This window comes from Ailuropoda melanoleuca, chromosome 6, assembly GCF_002007445.2.
Source record: "Ailuropoda melanoleuca isolate Jingjing chromosome 6, ASM200744v2, whole genome shotgun sequence".
Taxonomy (NCBI): domain Eukaryota; kingdom Metazoa; phylum Chordata; class Mammalia; order Carnivora; family Ursidae; genus Ailuropoda; species Ailuropoda melanoleuca.
In genome coordinates this window covers 112,513,226-112,534,133 of record NC_048223.1, presented here as the reverse complement: position 1 = coordinate 112,534,133, position 20,908 = coordinate 112,513,226, and the positions used below count along the sequence as shown (strand labels likewise).

Below are 20,908 nucleotides of genomic sequence, written 5' to 3'. Positions count from 1 at the left end.
CACACCAGGCAGAAATTCCAGAGCGGCCCAGATCCAGATATATGCTGGGCCTGGACTTGGGAGGGAAAAGGAGGCTCTCCTTTTAGAGGGAGACACAGGTACCCACATCCAATCACTTGCCTGCAAAAGGATTCTGATTTGCCCCCCAAGGCCATGTTAGAATTTTCAGAGAAACCCAACTAGATTCCCAACAGCAGGTCCCTTGTTCCATAGCAACACAGTAAGTGTAGAGCAGGACAGGGCCCTAGCATCAGGTTTACAAAGCTACAGAATGTTCTAGAAACTGGCACATAGCAAGAGCTCAACAAACAACCTCTCATCTGTTTTTTTTTTCTTTTGCTACTAATATCAAGGTTCTTTCTGGAGCAGTGGTGCTAAATAAATAAAGAATAAGTCTCCACACATAACAGATCCACAAGAATACCTTAAAAATGAGGAATTCCCCATCCTTAACACACACGCCATGGAATAACGCCAGCCCCGTTTCACAGCTGGAAGAACTGAGGCTAGACTCACATTTGCTCCAGTTCAAACATGGTGGACCTGGAGGAGGCTGAGAGTAGCAGAGGGTGAGCAGCCCCTAATGGTTCTAATGATTCTACGGAACCATTAATGGAAGGCAGATGAAGAATGACCCACTGTGTTTTCATTCAGTCAAATGGAAGAAAGACCAAAAAAAGCATCCCTTTGACCAAGCTGAGTGGCACATAAGATAGAGGGATTCATAGTTCTGGACACCCTTGTCTGCTAAGTATTTTCTCTTCCCAATAGACTATGTTCCTACAGGGCCGAGATTATGTCATTGTACCTAAGCATTCCCAGAGCAACGGACACATTACAGACCCCCGATAAATATTTGATTCTGTGTGATACATTTGGGGGGAAAATAGCTTCGGCTTCCTGGTATCTCCCCTAAAGTGGTTTTTCATTAAAAAAAAAAAAAGCAAAAGATATAGTATCATTTCATTTCATTATTGCAACAATCCTTTGGAGGAGATAGTTTTATTCTGCCTATTTTATGGACAAGCAAACAGAGGATTAGGGAAGCACTTGCTCAATCTCATACAAGTCACCAAGTAGCAAAGCCAAGACTCTGGGTCTGACTCTAGAATCAAGCTCTTAACCACTTCCTTATTCTTGGTAGTTCTCTTGCAGGATTGTGTACATTCGGCAGAGTTCTTAGCTATGAGTAGATGCTCAAGTAAGTATTTTTAAAGTAGCAACCCGAAAGAAATGGACAACTCAGATTGTAGCCTCCAGTGTTCATAAAACCCTAGATCAGCCATAGCTGACAACGTGTCACCTTAGCTTTGCAAACTATGTGAATAATTCCTTGCTTGTAGAGCTTTTGGAAAAAGAACTCAGCGCAGGTCTTCACCCACCAACCTCTGCAAGAAAAAGCCCAGGAGCAAAACCAGGGATGTGAAATGGGCTGGACCTGGAATGTCGAGGTCCGGGTATTAAATTATGCCGCACTAGAAATTTCCAAACCGGGGATCCAGCATCACCAGAGGAAAGGGAGCAGTAGAGGTCAGTGCAGCACGACCTGGGTGGAGTTCTCAACCATGACAGCTTCTCAAAATCTTCCCAGGGAGGAGTGGAGGCCTCAAGAAAGGGAGGTACGAAGAAAATGCTCTAATACATCCTCTTAACCACAGCCCAAGCATTTCTCCACCAGAGAGAAACACCAAGTGAAACAACAGTGACTTCTAAGTGTGCAGGCCGATTATAGCTTTACTTTCAAAAGAGGTTTGATTGATCTTTTTTGATAGACCTGAAATAAATTAAACTAGATTGACTCACTTGAGAATGGACTCTAATCCCTTAGTCAGATCCCGGAGAACTCAAACCAAACCAGCTGTTAATTTAGGCTTTATAAGATAAAGCATGAGAAATCCAAGTTGATGTACCCCAGAGCAAAGCTTACATCATCTCTGTAAGCAATCAACTTACTGCTTCTTTTAGGAACTAATCAGTTCTTGGGTAAGTGGGTGCCAAGTCTGCACTCTCAGAGCGAAACTAGCTCAAAGAAAGGAAGAAAGGCAAGAGAGGAAGAGAGAACCCGAGAAACACTGACTGACTCACTCCCCGAGCAAGCTCAGAAGGAGCCCAAGACGTTTTCCTTTTGCTTTCCTGCAAGTCATCAGTCTTGCGCTCCAAAGCTACATGGCTTGACCACAGCCTAACCGCCAAGTGAGAGAAAGCACTGACACTCTTAATATTTCTTTTAAAAAGTGGGGAGCAGAATCACCCAGAAAATATTCCCCACGACTTTTTTTTTATTCCCTCATCTTTGAAGATCAAACTGTCCCCTTTATCTCTGCTTCTGGGTGCCTTTGATTTGAATATAGGAAACCCAAGGCTTTCAAGCGGCAGCTGCCCGTGGCACTAATGGAGTTAATAAGCACCGCACACCCACGCGTGTGCACACACACGTGCACACACACACACACATTACGGGCTTCCTCCCAAACTAAACTCTGCTCACTCACAGGCAGCCCTCCCGACTTTCACTAGCATTTTTTGGAAAGGGATTCGTGTCTCCATCTCAAATGAAGGTGGGCATTCACCTCCAGGGACCCCACCCACACTGCCTCACCGCCGGGGAGCCTCCAACACTGTGCCTTCCCTTCTGGGGGGAAAAAAAATACAAGGCTGCCAGGCTCTTGCTCCAACAATGATGTTTCATAGATCACTCTGTTTACCGAACATAAGGGGATCAAGAATTGAAATCCAATTTAAGGAATTATGGTGCCTTCAGACTGTTTTTCCTCAACGATGAAAAAAGACAGGCATGTTGTTTCTGGAATGAGGCCAGAAGAAACTGATCCTTGTAGTAATACCAGAAAAAAAGAAATCAATGTATGTGTTTATATATGTGTTGGGGGGAGGGGATAGCTAAAAATATGAGTTAAAATTTGAGTAGCGACGAATTTGTTTCCTTCCACGAAAGGGTGCTGAAGTTCATTTCAGTCTTATTTGGATATCTATCAGACAAGTAGAATATGGTTCATCTCTTCTTGCTTCTGAGAAGAAATTAAACCAAAACCAACCACAACACCCGTCCACTTGCCTTCACTAGTAGCAAAATGGACCAAGTACCCAGCCACAGTTTCAACTTCCTAGGATTACGGATGTCACTGCCCTTTCTATACAAGAAACCACAGGTGCTTCGTACTCCACACTCGCCACTGTGCTGGGCTGTTTCGTCGATTTTCCCAATTAATCCTCTGAGACTGGTTTGATGCCCATTTTACAGATAAAACTGTGACTCAGGGAGGTTAAGTAAGTGGCCGAGGTTCCACATGAAAAAAAATGCCTGTGACTTGAGAGGCCAGGTGTGTCTAACATCAGTGCCAGGGCTCCAATCCATCATCCCAGGAGGGCTCCTTGTACCCGCAAAAACGTTTAATTCCAAATAAAACAGCACTTTTGTGGCTGCGAACGTATCCCACCACTGCGTACATCCTGTGCAGGCATTTCACAGATGGGCAAACTGAGACCCAGAAAGAACGTTATCTACAAGCAGGTAATTTAGTGACTGACCTAGCAGTGTCCCGAGCTCTGGGGCCCTGTCATTATTCAGCTTTATCCTCAACTTTAATTAATTCTTCCCCACCGCCGTACCCAAGACAAAGTCCTCCCCAGAGAAAAAGGTCTCATCTCGCCAAGTGCTACCTGGGGAAATAGTTTCGTTTGGGGTGGGGAGGGAGGACTAAAAGGGGGAGGAAACTGTTGAAGTAAATTAAGACGTTTTTAATAGGTGTGGAATAAATCATCACTTGGAGGAACTAACCAATTAAAAAGGCACAGAACTGCTCTTGCCAAAAGCCACGCCATCAGCCAGGATGCCCACTACGCGGAGGAGAGAGAAAATGTAAACGCCCGCCACGGCCTAAGGCCACTGAACAGCTAGGAAGGTCTGGCCCATGCCAACAAAAATACCAAAGCTTTCTGATTAACAAAGAAGGCTAAAATACAAGTCCTTTTCTTTTAAAGGGGGGAGGAGTGGTGAGATATAATCACGCCAGTCCATCGTTTTACCCCTCCCAAAGCCAAACAGGGGAGGGTAAAAACGTCCCTCTATGAAGCCTGTTTTCTGACTCCTCATGCATCATATTCTCATCTCTTTGCATGTTGCCCTCAGAGAAGCGCAAGAAAGCTGGCAATACACAGGGACCAGCTCCAAGCACTGTGTTTTCATTTAGCCTCCTGCAAAGGACAGAGGTCCGGACTGTACCTTCTGGAACCCGGAGGTGTTTAAGATACTGTGGGGGCCGTCAAGTCAATTGGGAAAACCAGTGCCATTTCTTCACCACCACTGAGACTACATCACTGAACACAAGCTCCCTACTGCATTGCAGTTCTCCAAGTTCATGTGTGACCTGGCCTGAGCTGGCCGTCCACTCACTGATTTCTTGCCCGGGAGAGCCCCCCCACCTTCGGGGAGCCCAGCGAGCTGACCAGAGCCATGGCCACAGGCATCCCTGCAAAGACATGGTCCTTCCTCCCACGAGTGCCGCTTTCCTCCGGCAGTGAGCTTCCAATCACGGGTTCCCAAGGTCTCTCAGCCCTAGGAACCCACTAGCCGCTTGTCTTTGAGGCAAATTGGAGGAGGAGGGGCTGTTCCACGCTTATTACCAATGCAGACAAACAAAAGCCAGGCCATAGGAGCCCGAGGAAACTCCCCCGTAAAGAAAGAAGTAAGTGTTATTAGGTCTGCAAGCCAGGAGCCAGCCCTCTGCCTTTCAGACACCAAAGAGGACGTCTCTTAAATCTTTTTTTTTTTTTAATGAAGATCTAAGCAATAGAAATGCAACCAAAGCAGAGAGCAGACACTACAACTAAAAGGCCACAAATTCCTGTCTTGCTGTCACTAATTTCATGCCCATCAGAAGCCGAGCCCAGTCTCCCCTATAGGTTTTTGTCTGTCCTCCCCGGGGAGATAAATTATGTCACAACAAACTCTTTCCCCCACCACTCTTCCAATGGTACCCTGGCCTCCTGATTCTCGGCCCACTACCTCACAGGAGAAACAGGATTATTCTGGGGGGGAAAGGGGAGAGGGGGATGGGAAAGAAAAGACAGGCTACTTGCCAACTTGGCAAGAGTGGAGTAATGGTGTTTTTGGGGTGACCAACTGTCCCTGTCTGCGTGGGGCTGCTGGGGTTCCTGGGACATCCTGTTGGTCACAGGAATAATACCATGAAACCTGCCTCCCACACCCGGCTCTGGGCTAACCCCCTCACCCATAACCTCACAATAACCCGCCCAGCAGGCAAGTCCTATTATTAAAGCCCACTTTTCACAGATGAGGAAACGGAGGCACAGAGCAATTAAGTAATTTGCCCAATTTAAACTTTTCGGCTTTATGTTTAAAAAAAAAAAGGCGATGGAAATCAAATACTGGCATAAAAAAAGTTCATACTTTATGGGGAAATTCTGACCTGGAAAATAGTTAATGAGCAAAAAAATATTTCCTGCCAAAGGAGATGAGAGGAGAGCAAGGGAATCAGGGGAAATACACAGAACAGGAAGATCAATCACAAGTTGGTCTAGATGTTTCCAAAATAGTCCTCAGAGGCATTATATAAGTAACACAGAAAGAGAGAGAAGAAACCCCAGGTGGGGGAGCGGGTGGCAGCTGAGGATCCGGGACAAGAACAGTGACAATGGCCCTGCAGCGACTCGCCAGGGATCCCACCGCACAGGGTCCACAATCTCCCTGCTCCTTGGGAATGCCGTCCGGGGCTCCCTCTCCTCCCACTTCCCATGGGCCTGGAGCCCTGGCCACTCAGCTTCCCAAGCAGCCAAACTCATGAGCTGTGATGGCAAATGCAAACCACAAGCCATGAACCAAAGCAGAAGTCAGACCCCAAGATAAAAATCCACTCTCACGGAAAAAGAGATGATAACAGAACCACGGAGGCTGAAATCAAAACCATATCTGCTTTGCATGTGGCGTGTGGTTTGTGTGTGTACTTTCTCCATGTCGGATCGTCAGTTCCTGGCCACACGTAAGTCACGGTGGGGCTCCTTTATCGATGGTGCAAACCAGCGACCTGCAGGGGATCATCTGGGCCAAAAACCCCAAGAAGGGTGGAAGACGGAAACCCCGAACAAATCTCAACTTATTACTATTAAGTAACACTTGGCTTGGGGATGGCTGGGGCACCCAACCCAATCTACAAAAACAATTCCCTTGGTGCTTTTTCCTAAACTTTCCTAAAAGGACAAAATCAGGTCAGGAGTAGCATGTCTGCAGAGGAATTACAAGTATATTAACATTTACTTTCTGATGGAGATAAACTGGCAAATGTAAACCAACTGAAAAGCTACCTAAGCAAAACACAGCTTTTTTTTTTTTTTTTTTTGCTTTTTTTTGGGGGGAGGGTGGTGAGGGGGGAAATCCCTCCCAAGGAAAGAGGTCTACCACATCCCTGAAGCCTCTCCCTCACTAGAGCATTCAAGCCCTGAGTGCCAATTCTTCAGAAACAAATGGCTTCACTAAGCAGGTCTTCTACGGGGAGACGTTTGTCATCTGCTTTCACTCACCATTATGAAAATGTGACAACAGTGACAAGTTTTTTAAAAAACACAAAACAAAATAGGGTGCAGAAAGCACGCTGGGAGTTTTGTAAACATGTCCTTTAGCTGAGAAACATTTCCAAACCTTCCTCTGGATTCTCTTTTAAGAAAAATGTCTGTATACCCTAGGTCAATGAGATTTTCAGAATTAACAGAGAAACTCTTGGCTTCTTCAGCAATGATTAAGAAATAAAAGCCGCTGGATTATGGAATAAAAACTAAGCAACTGAAGACTAGAAGGAGGGAAGAGGGGAGGTTTGGTTTTGATTTTAAGGATAAGAATTAAGTTCAGAGCTTTGTGAGTCCTAAAACACTTCTGAATTGAGTCTTATAGATTCCATACATCAATAAAGCCCTTATCTAGAACTTGATACCATAGGGAAGCTAATTTTTTTTAATTCTACAGAAAATAATTTATTTTAAGCTAAAGAATTGATACTATCTCACTATTTCATTTAGGTCTTTTGCTATATGTTTATTACCTCTTAGGATCTAATTCAAAAGGACAAAAATTCCTCTTTGCACACATTCCTTGCAAGATTTTGGCTCTGCTATAATACCAAAAGGTAACAAGTTCATCAAGAAAGCACCCCTCCAGAGCTCTGAAAAGATTTACCCCTAACACATACCGGTCATTCTACCCACAAAGTGGAAGCTTTCTTTTCCTTTAGAGTCTGTTCTCCAGAAATTCCCATATTCACTGCCTGCTCAATTCACATGGTCTACACACCAAGCAAGCTCAGGAGTATAAATCTGACAACTGCTTTCGAGCCAAACCAGACAGAGCCCCCATAAAACCCATGGGCCACAAGAGATGCTCCTTCTTTCAGAGCAAAGATCTTCAGGTTCAAAACCGCATTTCAATGTTTCTTCTAGGTTCCGGTTTAATCACATTACTTCCTTGTTCTGAACTGGAAGTCCACCATCAGGCAGGTCAAATTGAGGGCTAAATGTCTTGGTGGTTTTTCTTGCAAGGGTAGATTAAATTATCCTAAAGTGTTTTTTACCTAGATTCTACCAGTAAACTAGGTGGGAATATTCAGATTCTCAGAATTCAGTGTTGAACCATTACTGGAAAGTCTTATTTTTTTTTTATTATCATCCCTTTATTGGTTTTTTTCAACTGAGTTGAAAGCTGGAGAAAGCCAGAAAGTAAAATCCTAACAAATCTGCCTCTAGGAGAAAAGAATTGGCCTGGAGTAGACACTAAATGTATACCACAAGCCCATACAATGAACTATATCCCAATTACAGGGGAAAACTCAGGGCTGTAACCTTCATTCACACCCAGCATTCCCAATGGTTAGATTTATGGGCACCGGGGGCAAAAGTGCATAACCATGAATTTCTTGGCCATCCACTGCCAAGTTCCTCATACACTTCAGTCTTTAGATTCTCCTTTCAACAAGCCAAGTCTCCAAGTCCGGTCCATTCCGCAAAAGAAAAGGAAGAAAATGCCCAAGCCAAAAGGAAAAAAACCAAACAAGAACTCATTAGGGGGCTTTATCAGCTCCTCCCAAAATAAAAGGAAGCTAGAGTCTTCTAAAAACATGCCTGGCAAAACCAACAATATAGAACCTGTAATAAAAAGTAAAACTGTAACTTTTCACGTAAAAGTGTAAAATTCCTAGGAATGCAAACTCCCAGAAATTGATCTGATGAAACTGGGATCCTAACGTCCTTACACATCCTAATGAGTCTGAGGTGTGGGAAATACCAGCATTTAACCCTGAAAGTTACTTCTGCAAAGTTCAAAGTTTTCATTCATTTAATCAGCATATATGAACCGCCTACTACATGCAAAGCTGGATCACCACTCCCTAGCTTTGAAAACAAAAAAAAATTAAATACACAAAACCTTCCAAACTCTCTTCTAAATATGCATATTATATATTATGTATTTCAGAGTAATCAACCCCCTCTTAATGACTTTCTGATAGAGAATCAAATGCCCCAAGATTATCAGTTTAAATGTAGCTGCCCCTTTTCTCTCTCTCTCTCTTTTCAATCCTCATTAAGCGAAAATAAAAAGCACTTCCTAGGCCTCCTGTCACAAGGCTTGGAAAAACTCAGAAGGGTATCTGGGATGGAAACGCAGAAGAGGAACCTCAAATTTCCTTCATCTTTTGGACTGTCAACAGCATTTACGGAAAACACCTCCTTCATTTCTGCTTCATATGTTTTCCTTATTGGTTCATTTACACTGCGCTGCTCTCCCAGCAGCACTTAGTACATCGTTTTGTCATTTCTGCTTTCCCCCCGCCATTAGCACAGGCTCCCGAGCCCACACCCCAGCTGCCTCCCCAGGGCGCGGCAGCCCAGGCGCATCCCTTTCCCCCAGGTGGTCCCCCCTTTGACTAATGTTCACCAACACTCATACATCATTCCCAAATTGGTCCAAATGAATTAAACACAGCTCTGCTTAACATTACGAGATTTAAATGGATTTTCTCTCTACAGGTCTGCCCCATAATTGGGTTTATCCATCTTGTTGAAGTACAGTTTACACTTGCTAACATCACGCCAATTCAAGCTACATTTTCTGCTCCAGTGGCAGGAGCAAGGCAGATTTGTCATCGGATCATAACAGGTAATTCAAACAACAATTAGTTTGATGACGGCCCGTATGTCAATGTCTGCTCCCCAGCAGCCCGGCTCACACCCGATGTTCTCTGTTCCTCAAGATGAATTGTCTTCACAATTCTTCAATTTCAATCATCAACATGCTTCCCAAATCAACTCAAACTATTATTGACACAAGACTCTCTTCCCTGGGAGGCAGCCTCAACCGAAGCCCTGGTGAAAAGAATCCCCCCCATCCCCCTTGGCGGGGCCACCAACACACGCACGCGCGCACACACACACACACACACACACCACATCCAGGTTCAAGTCGTGGACAATTTCTGATTTCCAACCAAAGCTGTGTATTTTGGTGTCACATCTCATCCTCAAAATTCCAGGAGGCACAAGGTTTGGGAACAAAAAGGAATGAATTTGCTCTTGTAGGTTCATCCATCTACAGGGAGGAAAACTTAAGTTTTTTAAAGTTGCCTGCGGGAATTAATGACTGTTGACATAGTCTGAAAATACAGTATAATCCAGTGGAGGACACTATGTGTCCTTTTAAAAAAAAAAAAAAGCTAACATTACTTTTAAAAACCAACTAACCTCCAAACATTTTGAAAATTAGAAGACATTCATATAAATACGTTCTATGCATTTATATTTACTTATTATATATTAATATTATATTTTATATAGTTTGTTATATAACATATGTTATATATTACTATTATATTACATATAAATGTTAAAAAATATAGAACAGTCCAACCACGGTTAACCATTATTTAAGTGATGCCACAGTCATTAAAACAGGGTGGAAACTGGTGCAATGAAGGAGAGCTGAGATCAGGCTGTGAGATACCAGGGAAAGAAGGTCAAGTTAGCAAAGGGGTTGAAGGTCTATCTCCTATTACCTCATTGAGTACAAAAGATAATGATTATATATATCCTATATATACTACATAGGATATATATTATTATTATATATATAATTGCCCATCATGTTACGAAGGGGCTATTAAGAGGAAAATGCAAACAGCTGCCTCTAATACACAGCGACCCAACCCCCTTCTTTCCTCTGCTCCCTTTCTGCCCTCGGTATGCATTAAACACACTCACACCCTGGTTGTACACCTGCAATGTCCTAGCCGTTCCTGCAAGGTGCTCTAGGGGATGTGAAGATGAGAAAGACACAATCTCAGAAGGGCTTATCTTCTAGTCAAATGTTACAAGGACCAAGCAGAATTTTTAAGTGACATAAGAGAAACGCAAACAGCAAACAACAGGAGTCATAAATCTTTGTTACCCAGCAAAGATAGTCCAGGTTATCAAATTTATCATGTGTGATGTTTCTGACAGGAAATAAAAAATATACAATGCGTGTCGGGCGAAGGCGCATTCTACATCTGCAAACAGGGACCTCACACAGTTCTCAGTGGTAAAAACAGCAGCTTGCGTTTATCAAGCGCTCATCTGTGCACCACTGCCCTGCCCACACGCTTCCTATCTCACTCCATCTCCCAACAACCTTCTGCAAACAGGTCCGACCATGATCCCCATTTGACAGATTAGGAAACTGAGGCCTGGCAGAACCAGGACCCAAACCCAGGTACTGGGATGCCAGCAGCAGGAGCTGAACCCACCCACTTCCTCTTGTACCTGGTCCCTTTCAAACGCAGAGGTAGTCCCACGAAAGCCTCAGTGGCAGGGAGTACGCTTCTAAACCTACAGTTCTCAACAGGGTGGGAGGGGTCTGGACCCCAGGGGACATTTGGCAAGGTCTACAGACATGTTTTATAGGTGCTAGTGGCGTGAAGACATTAGAGGCCAGGGATGATGCTGAAGACGCATCCTACAACGCACAGGGCAGTCCCCCGTGAGACGAGAACTTTCCGGCCCAAGTCGTCACGATGCTGAGGTGGGGAGACACTGCCTGAGCCATCCTATCTCAGCCACCCCCACTACTAGCCAAAGGCAAAGACACACCCACACCCAGTCCCAGGCATCAATCGGTGGCAAATTGGGCATAACCAAGTATTGTCCCAGATGCATCCCTTAAAAATCAGGGGTTTTATGAAGGTATTTCAAAGAGACCACAAATGTTTCATTCTAATGTGTCTTTTTATAACATGTTATAGACATACAGCTACACAGCACATATATCCGCTTTTAAGCTTTATATGTTTTTTCTAATTTCAATGTATTATTCATTAAATTTTAAGCACACTGAGAGCCACTCAAGGATTTTGGTGGAGGGGCGCCTGGGTGGCACAGCGGTTAAGCGTCTGCCTTCGGCTCAGGGCGTGATCCCGGTGTTGTAGGATCGAGCCCCACGTCAGGCTCTTCTGCTATGAACCTGCTTCTTCCTCTCCCACTCCCCCTGCTTGTGTTCAATCTCGCGCTGGCTGTCTCTATCTCTGTCGAATAAATAAATAAAATCTTAAAAAAAGAAAAAAAAAAGGATTTTGGTGGAACCTTCAGGAGTAATGGGCTGCTGCCATATCTAATTGAAGAGCGTGCTGAGACTTTAAGGTAAAAAAAAAAAAAATCGCAACCACTTATCTGTCCAATCAGGATTTGATACCATGCCACCAAACCAAATGCCAGAGACAAATTAAGTGCTAAGTTTGATAAGCCTGCATATGTGAGCCACAACCCACTTAGAAATTTCTGTGCTTCGGGGCACCTGGGCGGTTCAGTCGGTTAAGTGTCTGACTTCGGCTCAGGTCATGGCTCTGGGATGGAGCCCTGCCTTAGGCTCCCCATTCAGCCGGGAGTCCGCTTCTCCCTCTGCCACGCCCCCCTGCTCCGCCCTCTGCTTAGGCTCCCTCTCTCTAACCGTGTCTCTCTCCCTCCCAAATAAAGAAATAAATAACCTTTAAATTAAAAAAAAAAGAAAAGATTTCTGTGCTTCACTAAACAGCCCCATGACTATCAGGACCTTTTAAAAAGTATTATAAAGTGCAACCTCTAAAATAGGGAGACTCAGGACACACAACCCGCTGATGCCACAGAGCAGACGTCTCTACTACTTTTGCCCCTACGAGGCCCACGCATGGCAGACGGAACACTTGTGCTCCTCCTTTTGGGCTGTTCTAGGCAAGGACTACCAGACACTCTGTATCCTTACCAGCCCGCATCCAAACCATGCAGGCTGGGCCCCCCAGCGCCATAATGTGGTGGAGAATGAACAGATAGAAATATCTCGACTCCTACAAATACAACGATACAATTAGAACAGTTAGAAGTTAAAAAAAGATATAAGTAAAAGCCTTAAAACTAGATTGTTTTCTTTTATCTGGCCAACGTAATACAATTGCTGTGAGCTTAAAGGAGACAGTAACTTCTCGAAGACGCACAGCCAAGCGGGCTCCTTGGATTCTCATCCCGGCCCTGTCTCCACCAAGTTGTGGGACCTCAGACGAACCAATCACCTCTTTGCACCTCATTTTCATTGCCTTTCAAAAGAGACCCCAGGGGCGCCTGGGTGGCTCAGTCAGCTAAGCGTCAGACTCGGTTTCGGCACCGGGCATGACCTCAGGGTCGTTGTGAGATGGAGCCCTAAGTCAGGCTCCACGCTCCAGGTGGTCTACTCAAGATTCTGTCCCCCTGCCCCAGCTCCTCCCCCAGCTCTCTCTCTCTCTCAAATAATTAAATGTTTTTTAAAAATAAATAAAACATAAAATCACCTGGGAAGCTTTTTTGGAACAGGGATGCCCAGGCCCCACCCCCCTAAAGATCCCAATCCCGGGGGGACTAGGGCGGAGCCTGGGCTGAGCACTGTTGACACTGCTCCCCAGGGGCTGTGATGTGCAGCCAGGGTCCGGAACCACTGCCCTAGCCCAGAGGTTCTCCATTGTGCTATCGCCAGAGGCAACCACATGACCTGAAAACCCGTTAAAGCTGCAAATGTCTGGACCCATCCCAGACCTACAGAACCTAAAACTCGGTTGGGGGGGGGCACGGTCTGCATCTAACCAACCCCCCAGGTGCCCTCCAGGGGATACTTGCTCAAGTCTGTGAAACACTGACCTGACCTGGCCCTAATGAGTGGGAGTCGTCAAGGAGTAAGACCCAGGATTCCGTATTTTTTAGCAGTTCCCAGCTCTGATTCCTTCCTATACAGCCCGGAGAGCTGGCTGGTGGCCACTGACTGAGGAAACCCGGGGACCCTCGAGCATTATTTTCCGCAGACAGTAGTTAGCATAAAATAAGAGTCACTACATCTTTTGGGTTTCCTTCTGTGTTGTTATGAAGAATCAATAAATAATTCATACACAGCACTTAACACCAGACCCAAGGCATCGGGAGAATTCAATAAGCGTAAGCTGCTATTATTATCAACTGTTGTTACTGCCTTTGACCCCTAAGACCAGGCACATTATCGTCCAAGCTACTCTTTCATAAACAAAGAAACGCCTCTTCTTGAGACTTGCAAAAGTATCTGGCTTTCTTCACAGAACCACGGAGAAGGAAAGGCCTAAAGCTCATCAGAACCTCCAGGCAGTCTAGTTTCTCACTCAAAATGAGAAAAAGTTATCCCAACTGAGTACTTGGCCAGCCCTCAATTTTATGCTGGTGCTGAGCAGTCAATAAATGATCAACTGATTGATTTCAAAAGACTGCAGGGCAGCAATTCTCAAACTTAAGTAGGCTGAACATCAGAACCCTGATTCAAAATGCAACTCCCAGACTGCACCCAAAACCTACTCGGTCAGACCAAGGAAAATGGGGTGCTTACAAATCAGTATTTACAACACCACTAGAATTTAAGCTCCATGGGAACAAGGGGGTTTTGTCCGTTTTGTTCACTGAGGAATTCTGCAGGGGCCTGGCATGCACTAGATGTGCCATAAATATTTCTGAATGAATGAATGAACATTCTGAGGTATGGACTTCAATTAGATCATTCGGCTACAACTCAGCATTGGAGCAAGTGAATGAACCTCCCGAATGTGCTAGCTGGCATCCAGAGGCTTTGTCAAACTACCCTGGTGAAATGCCCTCTGGGTCTCTACCATTCTCCCAGCCACACGCACATGCACACATGCTTCACTCTTTGTGGCAAGTGGACATGAACTCTCCCAGCCAGGTGTGGCAGTGGGAGTGAGGGGAAAATTGAGGCAGTGACTACACTAAGGACTACAGTTGTTTCTGGGAGTCCCCCCACTTAGCCCAGATCTGCCCCTGAATCAAGAAAGCAAATCCTCATGAGAACTGAAAGGCCAGGGAACCTGTGGCAAGAGGACAGGCATAGAACACAAGAGACAGCCATCAGATACAGGAATTGTGTTACCGCGAACATCCTGGCCAAATCCACTGGTACTAACTCTGGCCATTTTTATCACAAATGCCAAGGGTCTACCTGGACAAGGAGATGGACTCCCACCCACGGTACCTCCGGAATCTGAACGATTTTAAGACATGGACAAGACTAAACGTCAAGTCCACACCCAGGAATAAGCGGCCGATATGGGGCCAGGACACTCTGAAGTTTCTACCCTTCCCTCCTTGACTCCAGAAAGCACCCGAGCCCTGGAGGAGGGTCCCTGGGGCCTTACTGAGTCATGGCAGGTGAGTGCTAAGACCAAGCAGAAGGGATACACTTTGGGAAAGCTCAGATGGGAACTTGCAAAAGCCTGAGGACAAGAAGCAAAGCAACACTGACTGCAAAGTCTCCACCACTCAGCTGTGTAAACAAACAAAATGGTCCATTTCTTCTGGAGCCTCTCCTGGTTGTCTTTGCGCACACACACAAGCGTGTGCATGCACGCGCACGCACACACACACACACACACAAACCACTTCACATCTTAAAAGAAAAACAACCATGAAAGGTCTACACAGTTTGTTTTTGCTGTGTGTGGAGTTATTTTTTCCTAAATCACATCTGACTTGGTGTTAAAACATCAACCTTTGGCCAAAATACTCTTAAAACAAAGGCTTAATTGGTTCTGAAGTAGCCCTTCTGAAAACCGAGGGAAATCTCTTCTGTGGGTCTTGACCTTGATTACAACACTGCTCTTGGGGCTGGAATAACGATGAGTGGAGGAGTCTCGGAAAAGCTGTCTTCAGGGAGGCAACAGGGATGCCTAAGCATTCATCCACATTCTCTGGGAGGCACCTGCGGTGTGTGTGTCCGCCTCTGCATTCGGCCTGCAAAATCTTCCCAGGTGACTGGAGACAGTGGGAGGAGTTCCTAGGAACTGGGGCCAAAAGCCAAGGGGCTGTGTGAAGGCAGACTGGCCTCCGACCACACCTAGCTCATTTTACTGCTCCCTCCTCTGTATCACCCACATACCTACAACCACTCTGCCGGGGGCACCGCACTGACAACACCTGAAATCCGGCATTCAAATCTCTCTCAAAAGATCGACGCAAAGCAAAACACACACGTTATGCCATGTCTCCCCAAGACCACTCTTGGATATGAAGAACAGAAACGGACACACATATTCCTCTAAAAGATGCGGGTGAGAATGTTACTAGGACCTTATTCATAACAGCAGAAAATTGGAGGCCATCCAAAAATCCAATAACACAGAAAGGATGTGTGCATTGTGTCATACTCCTAGTTGAATACTAATGGCAATAAAAAAAAGAGCAAACTATTGCTACATACAATAACAGGAATATAACTCAGACATGAGACAATCCCATTTCAATGAAGCTAAAAAACAGGCACAACTAATCCATGACAATAGATAAAACTATTCCTTGGTGAGATTTGGGGTGGGGGGGAGAGCCAGATGACTGGAAAGGGAGGAAAACAAGCAAGACTTCTGGGAGGCTGCTAATATTCTCTCAGGGGCCAGCAAACTACAGTCTGTGGACCAAATCCAGCCACTGTCTGATTTTATAAATAAAGTTTTATTGGGACAAGGCCACATCTATTCCTTTAGGTATTATTTTTAGCTGCTCTTGCACCACAACGGCAGAGTTGAGTAGCTGCCATCGAGACCCTTGGGCCTGCAAAGCCTCAAATATTTACTATCTGGCCCTTTACAGAAAATCTGTTCCAACTCCGCTCAATACATTGGTCAGAGCGATGGTTTCATGTACATTCACGCACGTAAAAGTTCAACCACTTCTCCACTAAAGACCTGTGCACTGTGCTATACTTGCATTATACTTCAATTAAACTTTTTAAAAGTCAGTAGAGCTAAATAACTATTTTTTTTTTAAGGCCTGTTAATTGTCATTCCAGTTAGATTTTGTGTTAACCACTTAGGGAGAACAAGGCCATTTGTGTTACTCTTGTCTTTCAAAGCTGAGAGGAGTTAGGAGATTGTCAAAAGCAGGAAAGATCCCAGAACAGCCATTGATATTGTGTCCAAACCTTTCCCAAGAACAGGACGTGGCTACAGAATCACTCGGAGGCCATTCATATAAATGGTGAACTTGGCCGAGGCCGGAGATTGCAGGGGATGGGAAAGGAAAGGGGTATGGATCTCATGTGATACAAGGTGTCATACTACTCGAGGTTATTTTAGGATATAGCTTAGGAGAGCAACAAGCTCAGCTCATATTGAAATACAGTATTTATTAAGGTGGAGCAGTTTTAAGTTTCCAGGGAAAGAAAGTTCTGCCCCAATAGTCACATCGCCACGTAAGCCTTACGCTGGAGGATGACCCAAAGGGAGAACGTCAGCTGTACTCCACCCCAAAGCACTACCATCCTCACTGTATCCCCCACAATGCAGTCGGGCTGCCACATGCATGCGGAATAATTTTGTGTCTGAGATTTCCCCTTTCCTCCCTTGCTTCTTCTGGTTTCTGCCATTTATCCTTTGATGATCCAACTCCAGTTACAGCTAGAAGCCATTTGGCCTGGCCTCCTCCCGGTCCAGCAGAGATTGGGGGAGAATGAACTCAGAGCATGCCGGTGCTGGGTCTCTAATAAAATGTCTCTCTGTTTGCCCACGTGGGCATCAAGCCTTAGCCAACAGAAGCAGGGGAGAACAATACTACCTGTTCATGGAGGGATAGTAATGGTTTCAGTCCTCCAAACAATGAGGTCTGTAATTTACTCCATCTTCCTCCTGAGAAAGAGCTTCACATGGCCTGCACCGTGCCAGGTGGTTTGAAGAAAGACGACCTGCTCGGTCTAACAAGGGACACTTCAGCAGCGGGTGTAAAGGCACAACAGCTGCTCTGGTCTCGGCTGGTCTCCCAGTGACATGGCCCCAGCCAGCCTTTCCACACCAAGATAGGGATCACCATGCTATTTAACCTCAACAATTCCCACCCCCTGGGCAACAGGATTTTCCAGCACTCCACGAGACACAGGAGGCCTCAGGACACTTGTCGGTGCACCCAACCGTTCATCAAGACTTAGGGTCTGGGCTGGTTCCCTATCCAATCCTGAGTCTAAACCAGTTTCCAGAGGCAAGAGTCACTATGCCACTAATCAAAAGGAAGAGGGGTCCACCAGGAAATGTGCCAGCAAAGACAACTGTGTGTCTAGTTCAAGACATCAGGCTTGAAACTATCTGGGGGTAGAGAGGTAAAAATCAAGAGCCCCTCAAAGACACGGGGAGATCAGCAGCACGCTGCAGAAGTGAACAAAATATTTTAAAAATAAGTTACTGCTGCCTTGAAATAAGTACAAAAATATTAGGGATCCACCAAACAAAAAATGTCTGCTGAGTCATACTTTTCACTGGGGGAAGAGTTCACAGTTTAGCTGGGGCACATGGCGGTCTGAGTGTCTTATCCAGGAAGACAAGGATTTGAAACAGCAGAGCTACCAAGATGCGACTTGGCTCTATTCGGTGAGACCACACACACACACACACACACACACACACACACACACACAATTATCTGCCAGGGGTGACTACAAGATAGGGTGCAATGGAACAACAGAAATTGTTCAACCAACTGATATCAACTTCCAAGAAGAGAAGACCAAGAGCCAGACTTCAATATCACAGCCAACAGGTTTCAAAAGCCTCTCTTCAAAGGGTTAAAGCAGAACACTCAAGAAGTTTTGGTACCATTAGTTACACCAGGCGTAACATCCATCCTGGCAAAGCCAGGCAAGGCAGACAGACGAAAATTGTATTAGTCTGCTCTCCCTCCACTACTGCATTCTGTTGGCATCAGTTCAGCTCGGAGGCTATATTAGTCCGTGATTTGTTTAGCCTTTGGATTTAAGAGAATGGAAGTACTACGTGAGCAGGAAACAGGACACTCATCAGAAGCTGGGATCTGTCACCTCTCCCTTCCAGCACTTTTAATGACATATATCAACAGGTCCAAGAGAAATCAACATTTCAGGACAATCAGGTCAAAAGCTATATTCTTAGCACCACTTAACATGATTTGGAACCACCGGAAACAACTCTCTGGCTGTCACAGAGCCTCCTCTCCCTCTCCACCCCTCAACCCACCCCCCCGCCCAATTCTTCCAGTTCACAGTTGGCCACCTCATCTTACGCCCAACTGAAGATTCTTTCCTAAGCCAAAAACAAGAGCCAAGCTGGGGTCTGTTTGCCCATTACGCCTGACCAAGAAACTTAACCAAAAACACAGGCTCCTCTTTCTTTCCATAATCTTTAAATCATTTTGGCAGCATTTCTGCTCGTTTCTTTGCTTCCCACCTCCCTCAGTGAATCAACCACCACCAGCACCATCATCACCATCATCACCATCATCATACCACCATCATCATCACCACCACTGTCACCACCATCATCACCACCATCCTCACCACCATCATCCCATCACCACCATCATCATCACCACCATTATCAACACCATCATCATCCCCACCACCACCATCATCACCACCATCATCATCATCTAGATTGGGGGAAGGGGCAGAGAATAAAAGACACAAGAGACCTACATATTGACAATTCAAGCTTCAGGATCTCTTGCATTTCCTACCTGAATTGCAATCTGGTGTTCAATCGTTTTGTACGCAGAGTAATGTGTGCTCCCGGACTGAAAATGGAGCTGTAGAAAGAAACCAAATCAAAGCGTTCTGCTTATGTCACAAACTACAAGAAAACATCTTAAGCAGTTTATGAATAGCAGACAAACCTTCCTAGATTGAACTGCAGCCTTGGCATTCAATCAAGACCTGTGTATTTTTATTTGTTGCTATGGATAAGATGATCATAATAATCTAGGTAAAGTCTAAAAAAAAAAAAAAGCATCTATTCAATAAGCAAAAAGGGAGGGGGAGGGGGCCAGGAGTAAGAATCAATGACATGAAAAGGAAAGACGGATGCCCATTAAAACATAAAGGAAGCCAGTGTGCTGAGCAGGGTGCTGCGGAAAATTTAACTGTGTGCTGCAAAAAGTCATCAGAATTGCGACACGCAGGCGAGAAGGAAGGTTGTGAGAGAGGGTTCTGAGAAGCCACAAGACTGCAACAGGTACAAGCTCCCCACCGTTCTGACAACTGGGCTCTTGCTCCTAAACACAACTCTATTTTGGGGAAAACAAGCCTTATACATTCTTTTCCAATGACTAAGCTATCAGTCCCCGCACATCTCTATAGTCTGCACTCTAGGAATCCACACTTCCCCAAAGAGGGAGCCAACCACTGCCAAAGAGCCACCCAGTGTTCTAAGGACCACCTATTCGGTGGCCCCTGGGTGAATGCTCGTCCCTGGCTCCCTCAGACTCTCCACAGCAGAGGGGGAAGTCCCTCCTGGGCCTTTCTCTTTGAAGCCCTACAGAACCCCCATCAAAGAAGTGGGTGCCCCCAAACAGAACGGAATACTGAGATTCCTCACCAAGGTCTCCTTTCCCCCAAAAATACTTGTTCCTCTTGGGATCCTACGGATGGGGAAAACAAACACCATCTGCTGGTTTATCTGATAAAGAATACAACAATCACTAAAGATCTCAATAGTATCTGAAAATGCATTTCAATTCGCAATATCTGAACAAAATAAGGAGGGATTAGACGGTCCTGGGAAATCACTGCCCATTCCCCTCATAGCAATGGGCATCAGTGGCAATTCCAAACCACTGGTATTACTGCTCTTGTCCTACCACTGTTGCCAGAACACTTCTCTGCTATTGTAACAAAGTATAACCGAGCTTGCAAGGGGCCTTGCGATCTGATTATTTTGTATCTTGGTCCTTGCATGAAAAATCATTCAGTCCACACATGTTTAAAAAACAAAAAGACAAAAAATAAAATAAAATAAAAAGAAATTCACATAAGAACTTTTGAACCAACTCAAAATAACCACAACACAGAAGTAATCAAATTTTAAAAGTCTAAATTTTTATTGCTCATGGGAAAGGTTCTAAATTCCCAATTTAGCATACAATGGGCTCTGAGATCATTTTATCTACTCCAAATGAACAATCAAAACACTGCCTATGAGTCTGCTTGCCCCCAAAACATAGTAATCAAGGTTAAAAGGGGGCACAGTACAGATGAATTCAAAAAATATTTTTCTGGGGCTCCTGGGTGGCACAGCGGTTAAGCGTCTGCCTTCGGCTCAGGGTGTGATCCTGGCGTTATGGGATCGAGCCCCACATCAGGCTCCTCTGCTATGAGCCTGCTTCTTCCTCTCCCACTCTCCCTGCTTGTGTTCCTTCTCTCGCTGGCTGTCTCTATCTCTGTCAAATAAATAAATCTTTAAAAAATATATATATATATTTTTCTTTCACCTGTCAAAGCAGAGTGATTGAACCACACTCCTTAAAACAACACAAGATGTACACAGAGCAAGTGAAGATAATGCCCCCCCCTCACAGCGCACCCCCCCCCACACTCAGA

General features: G+C 45.1%; 1 protein-coding gene across 3 annotated transcripts in view; it reads right to left on the bottom strand.

Annotated features, from left to right (window-relative positions):
* The window catches only part of TCF7L2 (transcription factor 7 like 2), a 185,481-nt gene extending 165,093 nt beyond the window's left edge, over positions 1 to 20,388 (bottom strand). For 2 of the 3 annotated variants that reach the window (XM_011231860.3, XM_034663291.1), the window contains exon 1: positions 19,051 to 20,388. The gene's annotated coding sequence lies outside the window, so the exon portion shown is untranslated. The remainder of the gene's footprint in view (positions 1 to 19,050) is intronic. The other variant, XM_034663292.1, reaches the window with a different exon arrangement.
* Positions 20,389 to 20,908: the final 520 nt, after the last annotated feature.